This window comes from Cryptomeria japonica, chromosome 5 (assembly GCF_030272615.1).
Source record: "Cryptomeria japonica chromosome 5, Sugi_1.0, whole genome shotgun sequence".
Taxonomy (NCBI): Eukaryota; Viridiplantae; Streptophyta; class Pinopsida; order Cupressales; family Cupressaceae; genus Cryptomeria; species Cryptomeria japonica.
Window position 1 is genome coordinate 836,629,479 of NC_081409.1, and position 12,504 is coordinate 836,641,982.

The window sequence follows — 12,504 nt, forward strand, 5'->3', positions numbered from 1 at the left end:
CAGATACTCCACTATCATCTTTAAAAAAATGTTTCAAGCAACCTCACACAACCGCTATGAATGCACAGCTTCATTTTCATATTAGAACAACTCTAGTTGTTTGTATAAAGAGGATGTTTTTAGTCTCATGAAACACTCCAAATATGAAGGCAGGTATCTACAATTCTTTTTCTATCACAATAACTCCCAACATTCTCAAAACCACACAACACTTACTCTTCCACTCCAGAAACAACTCCAAATCACTCTCAAAGAATATGCTCTATTCGATGATATAATCAATTTTCAAAAATGAATTCAACTGATATATCTCTGCCCAATCACATAATAGCAAAGATAAATATCTCTGCAAAACTTACATACACAACCCAGCAATTACCTCCAGTAGAAAATGCTTAACTCCTCTTTTTCTTACATGCACATTCGAAAATTCATTACTCATGTATTTTTTTTTTACACAGCCTCACGAAGTCTTGTATTTTTCATTAAAAAGTATTGACAGACTCTTTCTTCTTAACTGCCACACACAGTCATGCGTATATCTCATAATTTTTAACGCACTCATCATACACACAATCAATGATCAATTTCTGAAAGGAAATAATTGTAGCTCCACCACTACTCCTCAACTCTGCCACACCAATATTCACAAAAATTTTCATAGCCATAGAACCAAAATCGCACCACTATCTCTGCAGCATACATCGTCCTATTGAAGATGCGCTTCCAGACAAAAACGGCTTCACAACTCTCCGCAAAAAAAAATTCTTCCAGCTCACCCACAACTTCATAAAGTTTTAACGAATATCTCCAGAATAATAATTCCCACAGTACAACTATTTGGAAAGAGAAACGGCTGGAGTAATTAAAAAATGAAACCAAACAATTCCTTTAAGAAATAAACAATCTCCACGTTCATCTCCTCCACAAACTTAGGCAAGGCGATACATACAAAATCTGAACCTGTCAGAAGTAAAATAAATCTGTTGTGGACACGTCTACAGCCAAAAGCACGCACACCAATAAACTTAAGCAGCTCCCGAAAAATAAATCTGTAATCATTAACCTCCCAAAAATCTGAAACCGTGGCCCATAATAAAGTATATGAATTTAATTAGGCTCCACAAACTTTATAACGGTAGCCTTTAATAAAATCTCCTTGCCCACGATATGAAAAAGGAAAATTCTATCTGAAGCTGCCAGTCCTAAACATAGCATGTGTAAAGGAGTCTCACGGAGGTGGTAAAGAATTAAAGTGCCAGTTGTAGCTAACAATCGAATCTAGAAGAAAAGTCAACCTCTTCACATAACACCCAAAAGCTTTAGACATACTTCGATTGTAAAAAGATATTAACAACCTTTTTGACTATTCAAAGGATAACATGGCACATGATATGACTAAGCAGCTGATAAAAAGACAAGTAAGCATCCAACTAGCTGAAGCTGACAGCCAGACACCTCAAGCAGCCAACCAGGCACCTCAAGCAGCTCAATCGAAATAGAGAAAATCTAGTGAACAAACAGTAGCTCGAAAAACACTTCAAACTCAGTCCAATAATACTCAGAGCAAACCTCTAGCTTGAAAGACATAGGCCAACAAGAACACTTGACATCAATGACAAAATGTCTAACACTTGTACATAGCCCTAATCAAAGTACAAGTATTTATAGGTGCATCAATATAGAAAACCACTAAATGGTATTACAATACAATAAATATAAAATCATGGGCCAAAAACACACCAATAAGAGGTGTAAAATGATGAAAAGTATACAATGCAAATCCAACAAACCTCACACTTGATAAATAGTTTGCGTAAGGGACCACAAGACATAAAATTTGTAAGATGCCAACTACGAATCTTGCCGAATCTGATGGTTTTCGTTTGATTTTTATTCTTTGACCAGCTAAGTATTTTTTGGTTTTTTGAAGTTTTTCAGTTTTTTGAGGTTTTGCTTTTTGGTTTGCCAATGAGGAATGAAAATAGAATGCAATATATGAAAGAATAATTCACTGAAATGAAAACTCAGAATTCTGATTTTATTACCAGCAATTTACAAATTCAAAAAAATAACTATTTATGACATCCAAAGCCAAAATTGGCCTACCAAGTGTCCCATGCTAGCCTGGATGAGTTTATTTTATTGTTGGAAGTGATGCGCTGAACAATACTGGAGCCTCCAAGTGCTATCAATTGCTCCAAAGTTATCTATTTGCTTCACTAATAATTATCTAAAACAAATAAATGAATAAATGGCAGATCTGATGCTAATTCTCCAGGGTTGCCAGGCAAGACCCCCAAATTCTGGCAATTTTCCTCAATGAGATGCTCGTGGAGTCTTCATGTGCCCCAATTTCTCTGAAAAAAATGATGTTGATGTTTAATGCTAACAATGAATTCTGAAACAAAACCCAACACTAAAACCCTCCAATTTATTTATTTTGAGTTTCCACGCAAGGATGAGGGGTACGACCTACTATATAAGGTACGGCCTGCAATAATTAATACTTATTTTGCTGGGAATGTCTTCTAATCTGCCCAGATCTACTATTGCCGTCTCAAACCTATTGTAAATGTATTAGTTCCTAAATATTTTGGCCCCCAATGGCCTAAAAGAGGTTCCTTTTTATTCTGCAAGTGTGTGGGTTTGCATCCAAACACTATAAATGATTGAGAGTTTTCGTTCCCAACCTAAAATCCAACCGAAGCTTGTTGTTGCAGACCTCTCCAATGATGAAAGTGTGTAAAAAATGAATCCACGAATGATGAAAAATGACCCCCAAATGCCTTTTAAAGGCTCCAAACCCTAGACCGTCACTTTTAGGGTTTCTATACTTTCAACTTATTATTTTTAATAAAATACAAGTCTTCTTTTAAAAAACGACCCCTTAGGCATTATATTTTATTATTATAATGTTTCCCCTTTTTATTACAACATTTTATGCCTCAAACACCTAGGGAAAAGGGGGCCAACTTATTATAAGTTATTTTATTATAAAGTGATTGTAATATCACTTTAATATAATTTTTTTAAATCCATAACTTAGGAAATATTAAAATATTTAATATTTCCTTATTTACTCATAAAATGCAATCCGGGACTCAAATCTAAATTTCATCTGAAGCACTGTGGTCACCGATGCCACCTAAGGCCTGTAGGCTAACTAGCAGTTCCTCCTAAAATATAGGAACTCACCCTATAAAATAGGAACCTCACTACAAACTCCAGAAACTGCTCAAGAGGATCCTGCTCTACTTAGTGGTCCCCCGGGTGGTCATCTAGTCAACTGCCAATTCTCTCTAAAAAATAGGAGACTTTCCTAAAAAGTAGGAACTCTCATGTAAACGCTCAAAATGGCTCACAGAGCCCCTGCAAAGCTCTATGCCCCTCAAAAAGAGCCCCCTAACCATCTGGTTGACCTACGGGAACTCGAGTGATAGGTCAACCCTCTGCTCATCTCTTGTCGCCTAGAAAGGAGACATTACAAAATTAGCTACCAAGAGTAGTTACTCCCATTGATTTCCTACCCCAAAAGAAATTTTCAGTAGTAATAGACTATTGGCAACAAGGCAGAAAACTGAGAGGGCGGGGGGGGTGAATCAGTTTTCTCAAAATCTTTTCTCAACTCAAACACAATTTTAGATCTAATAATTAATAGTGAAAGCATAAATCAACACAACATCAATAACACATTTAACACCAAGATTTTTGACGTGGAAAACCCAGTTAAGGGAAAAACCACGATGGGAACCTACTCACAATATGATGATACCCTGTTAGAAGTATATGAAATATTACAATGGGGAATGCACATGCATTCAGACACACTGCCTAGAGCTCACTACTCAAAAACAATAAAGGGCAATAACCCAAGGAAGACTCACTGTCTTACAACCACATTCGGACATCCGCAAGATCGTGAACTGAGAAAATAGCATCTCCTAATGCCTAGTTATAGTTGTGGTTAGGCACACATTCTGCTCTTTTACACTCCTTCGCACTACTTCACTGCTTTCGAAAGATCAAAGCATTAAATGCACATACGGATACCTCTCTCACATGAGTATTACATTTATTTATACATATCATCAACCTATCTTTCAATGTCGGCTCAACACACATCACAAATTACAAAGATATAACCATACACGCTACAATATTATATGCGGACCAAAACAATGTCGGCTAAGACATAGTATGGACCTAAATCAACATCTTGAACATGAAACACCTCCAAGAATTATGCCTCAAACATCCACAACACGCTACAAACATCTAGTCAGCAAGAATGTTGCATAACACAAACATACCGAGGAAATCATCAACAACGAGCACAACGATCAATGCGGACCATCAACATAAATAGGACACGATCTAGAAACATCCACAAGCATCATGAACTACCACAAAGACAACCGCACCAACACCACTTACTAGAATCTTCATCATCATTATACCGAACTTCAAGAACACTAACTGCAATGATTGTCAAACTGAAATATTCACTTGCGGACCTCCAAATCATGAACCATCTGAATTGAGGACACACCAAAACATCCCAAACACTCTGCCAAATCCACAAACCAAGATATTGCAACATGGAGCAATGCGGAGAAAAATTCAAAACACTAATCAACATCGAACAACTGAAAAACCAACCGCAATTCCGGATCTCATAACTCAATCAAATCTCCATGCGAACCACTGAAACTAGAGCTGAATCAACTAGAGATACTTATCTCAAAACCCTTTAATCCGCAACAACTCTTCTACAACACACTAGCCAAACCAACACACTTAATCTGACTGCAACACTGGAACACACAGAGGAATATGTTGACATCAATGACAACACATCACTCAGTCAATCCAAGCATATATTTGCACATTATCCCAACATAGACTTCACAGAAAAGTTAACAGCATACTCCAAGGTATCGACCTTCAACAACAACACATTATTTTCTCTTGTTGTTTCTCTAACAAAATGATACTGTGCATCACTTTGCTTCATCCAAGCATGATATGTAGGGTTCTTTGCCAGACAGATTGCACTTTGACAGTCGCAATATATTCTAACAACTTTCTATAAGAAACCAACATTTGAACACAATCTTTGTCACAATATAAGTTCCTTGAATTCATGAGTGGCTGCTGTGTACTTAGCTCCGACTGTTCAAAGTGGAACAATTGTCTACCTCTTGCTCATCTAGCTTACTGCTCCACCAAACAAACTAAATATTTAAAACAAAACCAAACTTGGATCTTCAGGCAAAAAATATCTTAAGCCCAGTTAACATCAACAAAACACTATACATCTACTACCATGTTTGCCCCAACCTCTTCCTTGGCAGAAAATTGTAAAATTTAAAGTACCACAGAAATACCTAAAGACCTTTCCAATAGTCCAATTTTCTTTCCCTACTCTTGAGATATATCTGCTCAGAGCTTCAATTCAATAGGCAATGTCTTGTCTTATACAAGATCATAAGACATGTTTCCATCAGCCTCTTTTGGCTTGGTACATTGTTCTAAAGGTAACTTCAAATCAACGTGAATAGAAATGACAAATATTTGTTCCTATATTCTAAACCTCTAAAATACAGTAAAAATATTTCCTCTAATTAAAGGACGTTTTCTTACCATTTACATGATCCCTTTCAATTTTCATGCTCAAATTAAAATTTACAGCATCAAGGTGTCCTTCATATCACACTACAGTAATAATTGAAATGTAACATCCATGATCGTTTCCATGCTATTTCCAATCATAATTACAAACTGTGCGAGCACTTGCAAGCCAGAACTGGCAAAAAGTAACTAGTCATTGGGTTTTTAAAAAAACTCGTGGTGATTTTTGAATGAAAAATGTCAAAAAACTCGCAAAAAGTCACATTTTTACATGGAAACCCCATCAAAAACTTACCAACAGCAGCATAAAAAATTTGTTTCCATCAAACATTAAAAAGTTAATGTGATTTCAAGAATTTTTGAGAGGCAATACAGGACGATCACAATGACTTAGAGCACACAACTGGAAGCATGATAACAGAGTATTTTTGCCTTTAATCTGCTCAGCATGAATATGGTACGCTGATCTACAAGCACTAACAATTGCTCTGCTAGTGCCTGTAGATGGCTTACCATTATGTTTTGATATATTGTAATCATTATTATTCTTCTAACAAGATTCATGTCTATCCTTTGCTTCTGGTGGATTGATAATTGATATTCATTGGAAAGATGAAAAAGGAATATTTCACATGACATTTATTCTGATACTCTGCATTTGACAGTTGATATTTATTGGAAGGATGAACAGCAATATTCCTCATACAACATTTACTATTATACTCTACATTTGATGGTTGATATTTGCTGGAAATTGGAAGGATAAACAGCAATATTTCTCATAGAACATTTATTATGATACTCTACATTTGATGGTTGATATTCATCAGAAGGATGAACATCAATATTTTTTCATATGACATTTACAAGGAGTCTAGGATGATAGCAGAGAATCCTCACATTGACTACGAATTCCACAATTTGGATAGGAGTTTTTCATGAAGAACACCATATCAGTAATATATTCCACGTGTTTTTGACGAATATTTTAAAAAATATATGTATTTTCAAATGATCAATAAATTTCCAAGTTATTGTCAAGTTTTCCCCAACTGTTTTGCAAAGACCTGAGTTTTCAAAAAAATTCTATTAAGACCTCTATCACAATTTTCACTGAAATTTCACTCCTTTCACTGACAAGGTATTTCTTCCTGTTTGAATCTGATTTACTACATTCAAAGGAATTATAATGCAATGCTAAACATTTATTCATTTACCATATATTGATACATTGAGACCATTCAATATCCACAGCTAAAACAACAAATAATTTCCTTGAGCAATCGGCTGTTGTCAAATACAGCATAACAAATTATTTTCTGACCTTAAGTGGAGATTACACAGCATGAAGAGACAGTAGCATAATCGCCTCCACAAATCACTGATGACAAAATCACTGTTTAACATCCATGTGAGGATGCAAGAAGTTGCCCAGCACTGCAGCTTGAAAGCACCCAGCAGTATTAACTGATGTATTGCACTAGACTGTGAATGGTAGCTGCCAACCAAACTGTAACAACAATGCTCTATTTCGACCCAGCAAGGATGGAAATGTCTTTTCAAAGCCCACATCCCACTGCAACCGATGAATCGACCAGCTTCCAGGAAATAAATGATAGCTGCCTCAAATGCCAACAGAAGACTGACTTTGGTGCCCTAAATGACCCGCGACTAGTTCCCTCTGCCCATGTCCAAACATCTGAAGTAGTTGAAAAGCAATGATGAATGTTTAGTGCCTTCAATATGCTCTCTCAAAGTCACCTCAGCTGAAACAACATTCACACCAAGCTCCAACCAAAATATGGCGGCCAACAAAGCAAATATTAATCACCCAAATCTGTCACAAACTTCCACGCTTGGCACCTATCAAGCTCATGTCTATCCGGGAACTCATTCCATAGCTCTAAATGCCCAGGATAGAGAAGAATGGCAACCAGCAATCATTCCACAAATCGCCTCCAATCAATCTTATTGTAATGTACCCGTCAAATTAGATTTATATTGGTATTAATAAAATGAACTTTTTTTATATTATATCATTTGTTTGGCGTGATATATTATAATAATGGTTCTTTTCAATAAAGATTAACATTAAATATTAGTTTGCTTAACTATTATTTAATGATTTAATCTGTGGGAGTTGGTTTCTTACGGGAATTTTCCCTGTTTGTATCCTTTAAATAAGATTGGTCAATCAAGAGGAATGGGGAACTTTGGATGAATACAAAACGGTGAAGACCAATTGTCTATCCATGGGATAGCAACACGATTTGAATAATTCCTTTCGCCAGCTTCATCTGGCCTATTGGAACTACGTAAGATGGGTCCCTGCAGAATAATCCAGTGGCGTGTATGCTGTGCGTGATACGTATGAGCCTAACGGAGTTTGGGGAAGGCTTAACTCGGATTCCATTCTGTATTGGTGAGCAACAGGTGTGCAGATTGCGATCTGTCCTGCATGTCCAAAACGGCGCGCAATTTCCTACAGTCCCTGAAACCCGACTTCGGGTGTGGTCTTTGACAGACCGTCAACAAGCAAATTCCAACCCTGCAGCACGTTCCGAAACGCACGCACTCCTCACACGCAGTAACCGATATCGGGTATGATCGAGTGGTGCCATTTCCTCTGTTTTGCATAAGCTATAAAGGCTGGCAATCCCAGAGCATGCCCCTACAGACGCAAATAACCTCAGCAGAAGTAATAGATGTCGTGAGGGAAGCAGGTGAATATTTACCGAGGTGCGGTAATCGTATTGCACTCATATTGTATACATAGCAGTGAGCCATTTGCTTTACAGTTTGCGGGGAATGCCTAAGACTACCAGCTAATAAAGATCTTCAGTTACTCATCAGCCAGCAAAGTACAGTTAGCTATCAGCCACGAGAATGGGAATACACAACTCCAGCAAACTACAGGTGCACTGTGTGATGCCCATTGAATGTTGATTTAAGATTAAATAATAAATGCTATGTTCTCCTGAAGGTTAATTTGGACTTTGTATGAATTAGATTATTCCATAGACATTGGACTTGTATGAATTAGATTATTCTATAGACAATTTACTGTTTAAACTGGGCAAACAGATCTATTTGCTAACAGTCATAGTGAGGGATTTTACACTTATTTCCAATGCCAAACCTGCCAAGCTACTCAACCAGCAACAAGATGAAAAGCCATACTCAAAATGAGTGAATCGACCAGCAACTCATACACCAGCCATTCACTTTAATCACCCAGCAACTCAAACACCAGCCGTTCACTTTAATCACCCATCAATTCATATGCCAGCCATTCACTTTAATAACCCAGCATATGAAGGCTTCTAATGCCTAGAAAGAAGACCACAATAGACTTACAGTCTGATAATACACTCATACCCAGCAAAGGATGACATAGGTTGCTCATAACAGAATGCAACCCTCAGGCCATGAGACAATAATATATAGCAAGTAACATCCACCCAAATCGCCGCCTTTAGAAAGTTGCCTTTTTGTAAGTCTTTAATAATGGCTTCCAAGCATTTCATGCAAACTCCTTATTGACTTCATTTCACCAACTAACCTACAAATTCTACCAATTTTGTCCTGCTTACAAGACTTCACAAAATTGAAAATCTTCAATCATATCTGCAAACTTTATTACACAAACTAAAACCTTGGGTTCCACCGCACCGGCTAAAAAGGGTCTTTCACTACCAAAACTGATCTTCACCATAGGGTTTTTGTCCTAGGGTTTGTGCTTGAATAAACCTATTCAAGCTCCACAACTGTGGTTTTCAACTAATATCAAATATCCAAAATTAATCAAATTTTCAAGCCTTTTTATGATCCTCCAGGGAACTTTCTGGAAATTATAATTTAAATCACCTTATTTCAAAAACAATAATCATTATGGCCCCAAAAAGTGACTTTATTTAAGTAATTATTTAAAATTTTGGAAACTTCAGTTACAACCACTTTATAAATAATTAATTTAAGTTCATCTTTTAATATGTTTATTTGACAAATTAAAATTAATTATTTCATTATTCATTATTTCCCGCACCACCAACTGAAAGTACAAAAAATGCAGAAATAGCATAGAACTGAAATCTGAAGGTGCCATTAAACTCATGAGATCATCAAAGATCCAACTTACTGAAAATAGACACTTTCCCAAATAGCATTCTCCTCCGAGATGTTTGAAGTGCACCAGAAAAGATGAAACCCATCCCAAATAGCATCAATGCACTCAACTGATCCCCAAAACTCACTATGAATGGGGACATTACATTTTGGGGCCCCTCAGATTCTTGCGGAGTCCAAGTTTTTCAACTAAGTTTCAAATCAACAAGACTCTTTAACATAAACTGCAATTACAAATGGTCACCAATCTATTCGAAATATACGTAGCTATCAACTTTACTTCATACAAATCCAAGTCCCAACACATTAGTAATCAAGTCCTCCTTTCATTCAAACGTAAAAAGTTTTATTTACCAGCTAAATTTCTTCTTCAAGATCTCCCTTTAGCAATGTTGTCTTTATGTCCATCTATTCTACTTCAATACAAATGCCAACAACAATGGTAAAAAGAATTCAAATAAAAATCAGTTTAACATGAGAAAAAATCCCACCAAAGTCAATGCCCCTCACATTGAAATATCCCTTTGCTACAAAGGAAGTTTTGTACCTACCCACATTAACTTCTAAACTGGACTTGGTATACACTCATTTGCAACCAAAATGAAATGCCAAGAATGAGAAAACTCCAAATCGTGAAATGCTAGGACAACATCCCACCAAAGAAGACCGATTTGCAAATGAAAAGGAACACAGGCTGGTAAAGATGAATGTTGGCCACTAATGAAGGAACCCAAAACCAAAGCAATCTCTGAGTCAAACAACAACCCACACCAACTTATAGAAACATGCCATAAATACAAGTGCACAGCCCAAGGATGAAATATAAGTGTGCAACAACCCTCAACTGATACCACAACTTGAATGTAGCCCACGATGTGATCCAAATACTCCAGCCAATGTCAGCCGCATCAAGCAATGTAACGGCCAATGTATCCCATAGACAAATGGTATAGGCACTACCGCTTCAAAGTCCCTGATCCAAACGCAAACAAACCATGGGCCCGAATATAGGCACTGCCTTGAAACAACTAATATCCCAGCCCTAAATACAAATAGTTTGTCGACGTAAAGTGGGTTGAGCCTAATCCACGATACACGAGCTAGCTACCACCAACTCCAAAGACCTAATCTAATAAACTAGCCACAAGGAAAAATCGCAAGCAGCAAAAAAATGAGTTTTGCCACTTAATGAAGATACGAGCTGTAGGGGTTCACCCCGCAGTGCAACGGCAATATTGCAAGTCGTCCTACAAGTCGCTTTGGTCGTGGTAGTTTGTTCGTGTGCCCAGTGTGTTTGGCAGGTGGGTTGTGGCAGCTGGTGTTGCGTGGTTTTCGGTGAGTCCTTGCTCCCGCGATGATGTTGTTGGTCGTGGTGATCGTGCCACTTCGTGTGCTCCTGGCGGTGATTGGTCGACTATGGCATTCATGCCTTCGTCTACTCCCGGTGACTCCTCAACCTGTGTTGACTGTTCCCTGCTAGCGCCAACTCTACATTGTGTGCAAACCATTACAATTCGTGGTGGCAGGCATGTGATTTGAACTAGGAACTTAAATTCGGAGTGATAAGGAGAGTAGCATGGAGAGATAAGGTGAGAGTGGAGTGATAAGGAGGGAAGTATGGTGAGATAAGGTGCGGAGAAATAAGGTGTGCATGGAGTGATAAGGATGATCGGAGTGATAAGGTGAGTTGAAGCGGAGTGATAAGGTGAGATGCATGGAGACAATTGCAAGTTTCCAATTGGAGGTGTTAATATCTCATCATGATGTACTCGGGGATGGGGTCCCCCTTGTCACCCCACTGGTTCAAGCTCCAATCAAAAGCGGTTACCGATCAACAAAACAAAAAAAGATACGGGTAGGAGAAATAAGAACTCTTGGTTGAGCAAAAGGCTTTCGACAATGTTTGTGCAAGTAACATATGTTGTCAACACCAACACGGGCTTCAAATTCGACAAAGAATGAATCCTGCTAACCCAATGCTTGCAAGATCTGATACAGAAGATGTGAGACCACAAAACAGTGAAAATATAATGTTGTAATTCTTTTAGAGCTTCTGGATTATATCATGCCAAAAATTTTAACATCATTTCAAAGATAATTCCCTCCCATGAAGGGCATTGATTAATGATCACAAATTTCCACAATCCATATTATAATTCTTTTAGAGCTTCAAGATTAGATTGTGTACCAAAATTATGATATGGATTGTGGAAATCTAATAGCATATATAATGTTGCTCAGCCAAATAAAAAGATATGGGCCAGGCATATCATACAGTATGCATATAATAAGATTGGACTGGTAAAGATTTTGACTAAAGGACAAGGATCAAACCTTCTACGTCCCTTAACAAAAGGGTCAGATTTGATTACAAACCAGTCAATAAATAAAATTTTACCCAAATCTCATAAAAAGCCCAAATCTTAAAAAATATGCGAAAAAATAGAATAATGACTAAAAAACAAATTCTACAAGCTGATGTTGGGGAGGGGACCTAATAGCCCTCCAACTAAAAAAAAATTCTTTGGAAACAATTTTACACGGAATATATGCATATTTGTAGTCAAAATTCATGGAAACGACCTCCTGGATGCAATCGTGGAGTTAGATTTGGCCTCGGATGCTCAAGAATTGCACTGCACCACAAATCTCCCAAGATCTCTCCAAAAAATGACTATCAATGGCACCCTATAGGCTTTGATGCCATGTAAGAATTGGCTATAGAGATAGCCAACCAAGATCTAG

General features: G+C 37.4%; 1 protein-coding gene across 3 annotated transcripts in view; it reads right to left on the minus strand.

The window, feature by feature from the left end:
- LOC131052675 (formamidopyrimidine-DNA glycosylase) overlaps positions 1-12,504 on the minus strand; it is a 245,963-nt gene that overhangs the window by 157,765 nt on the left and 75,694 nt on the right. The gene's annotated exons all lie outside the window — the stretch shown is intronic.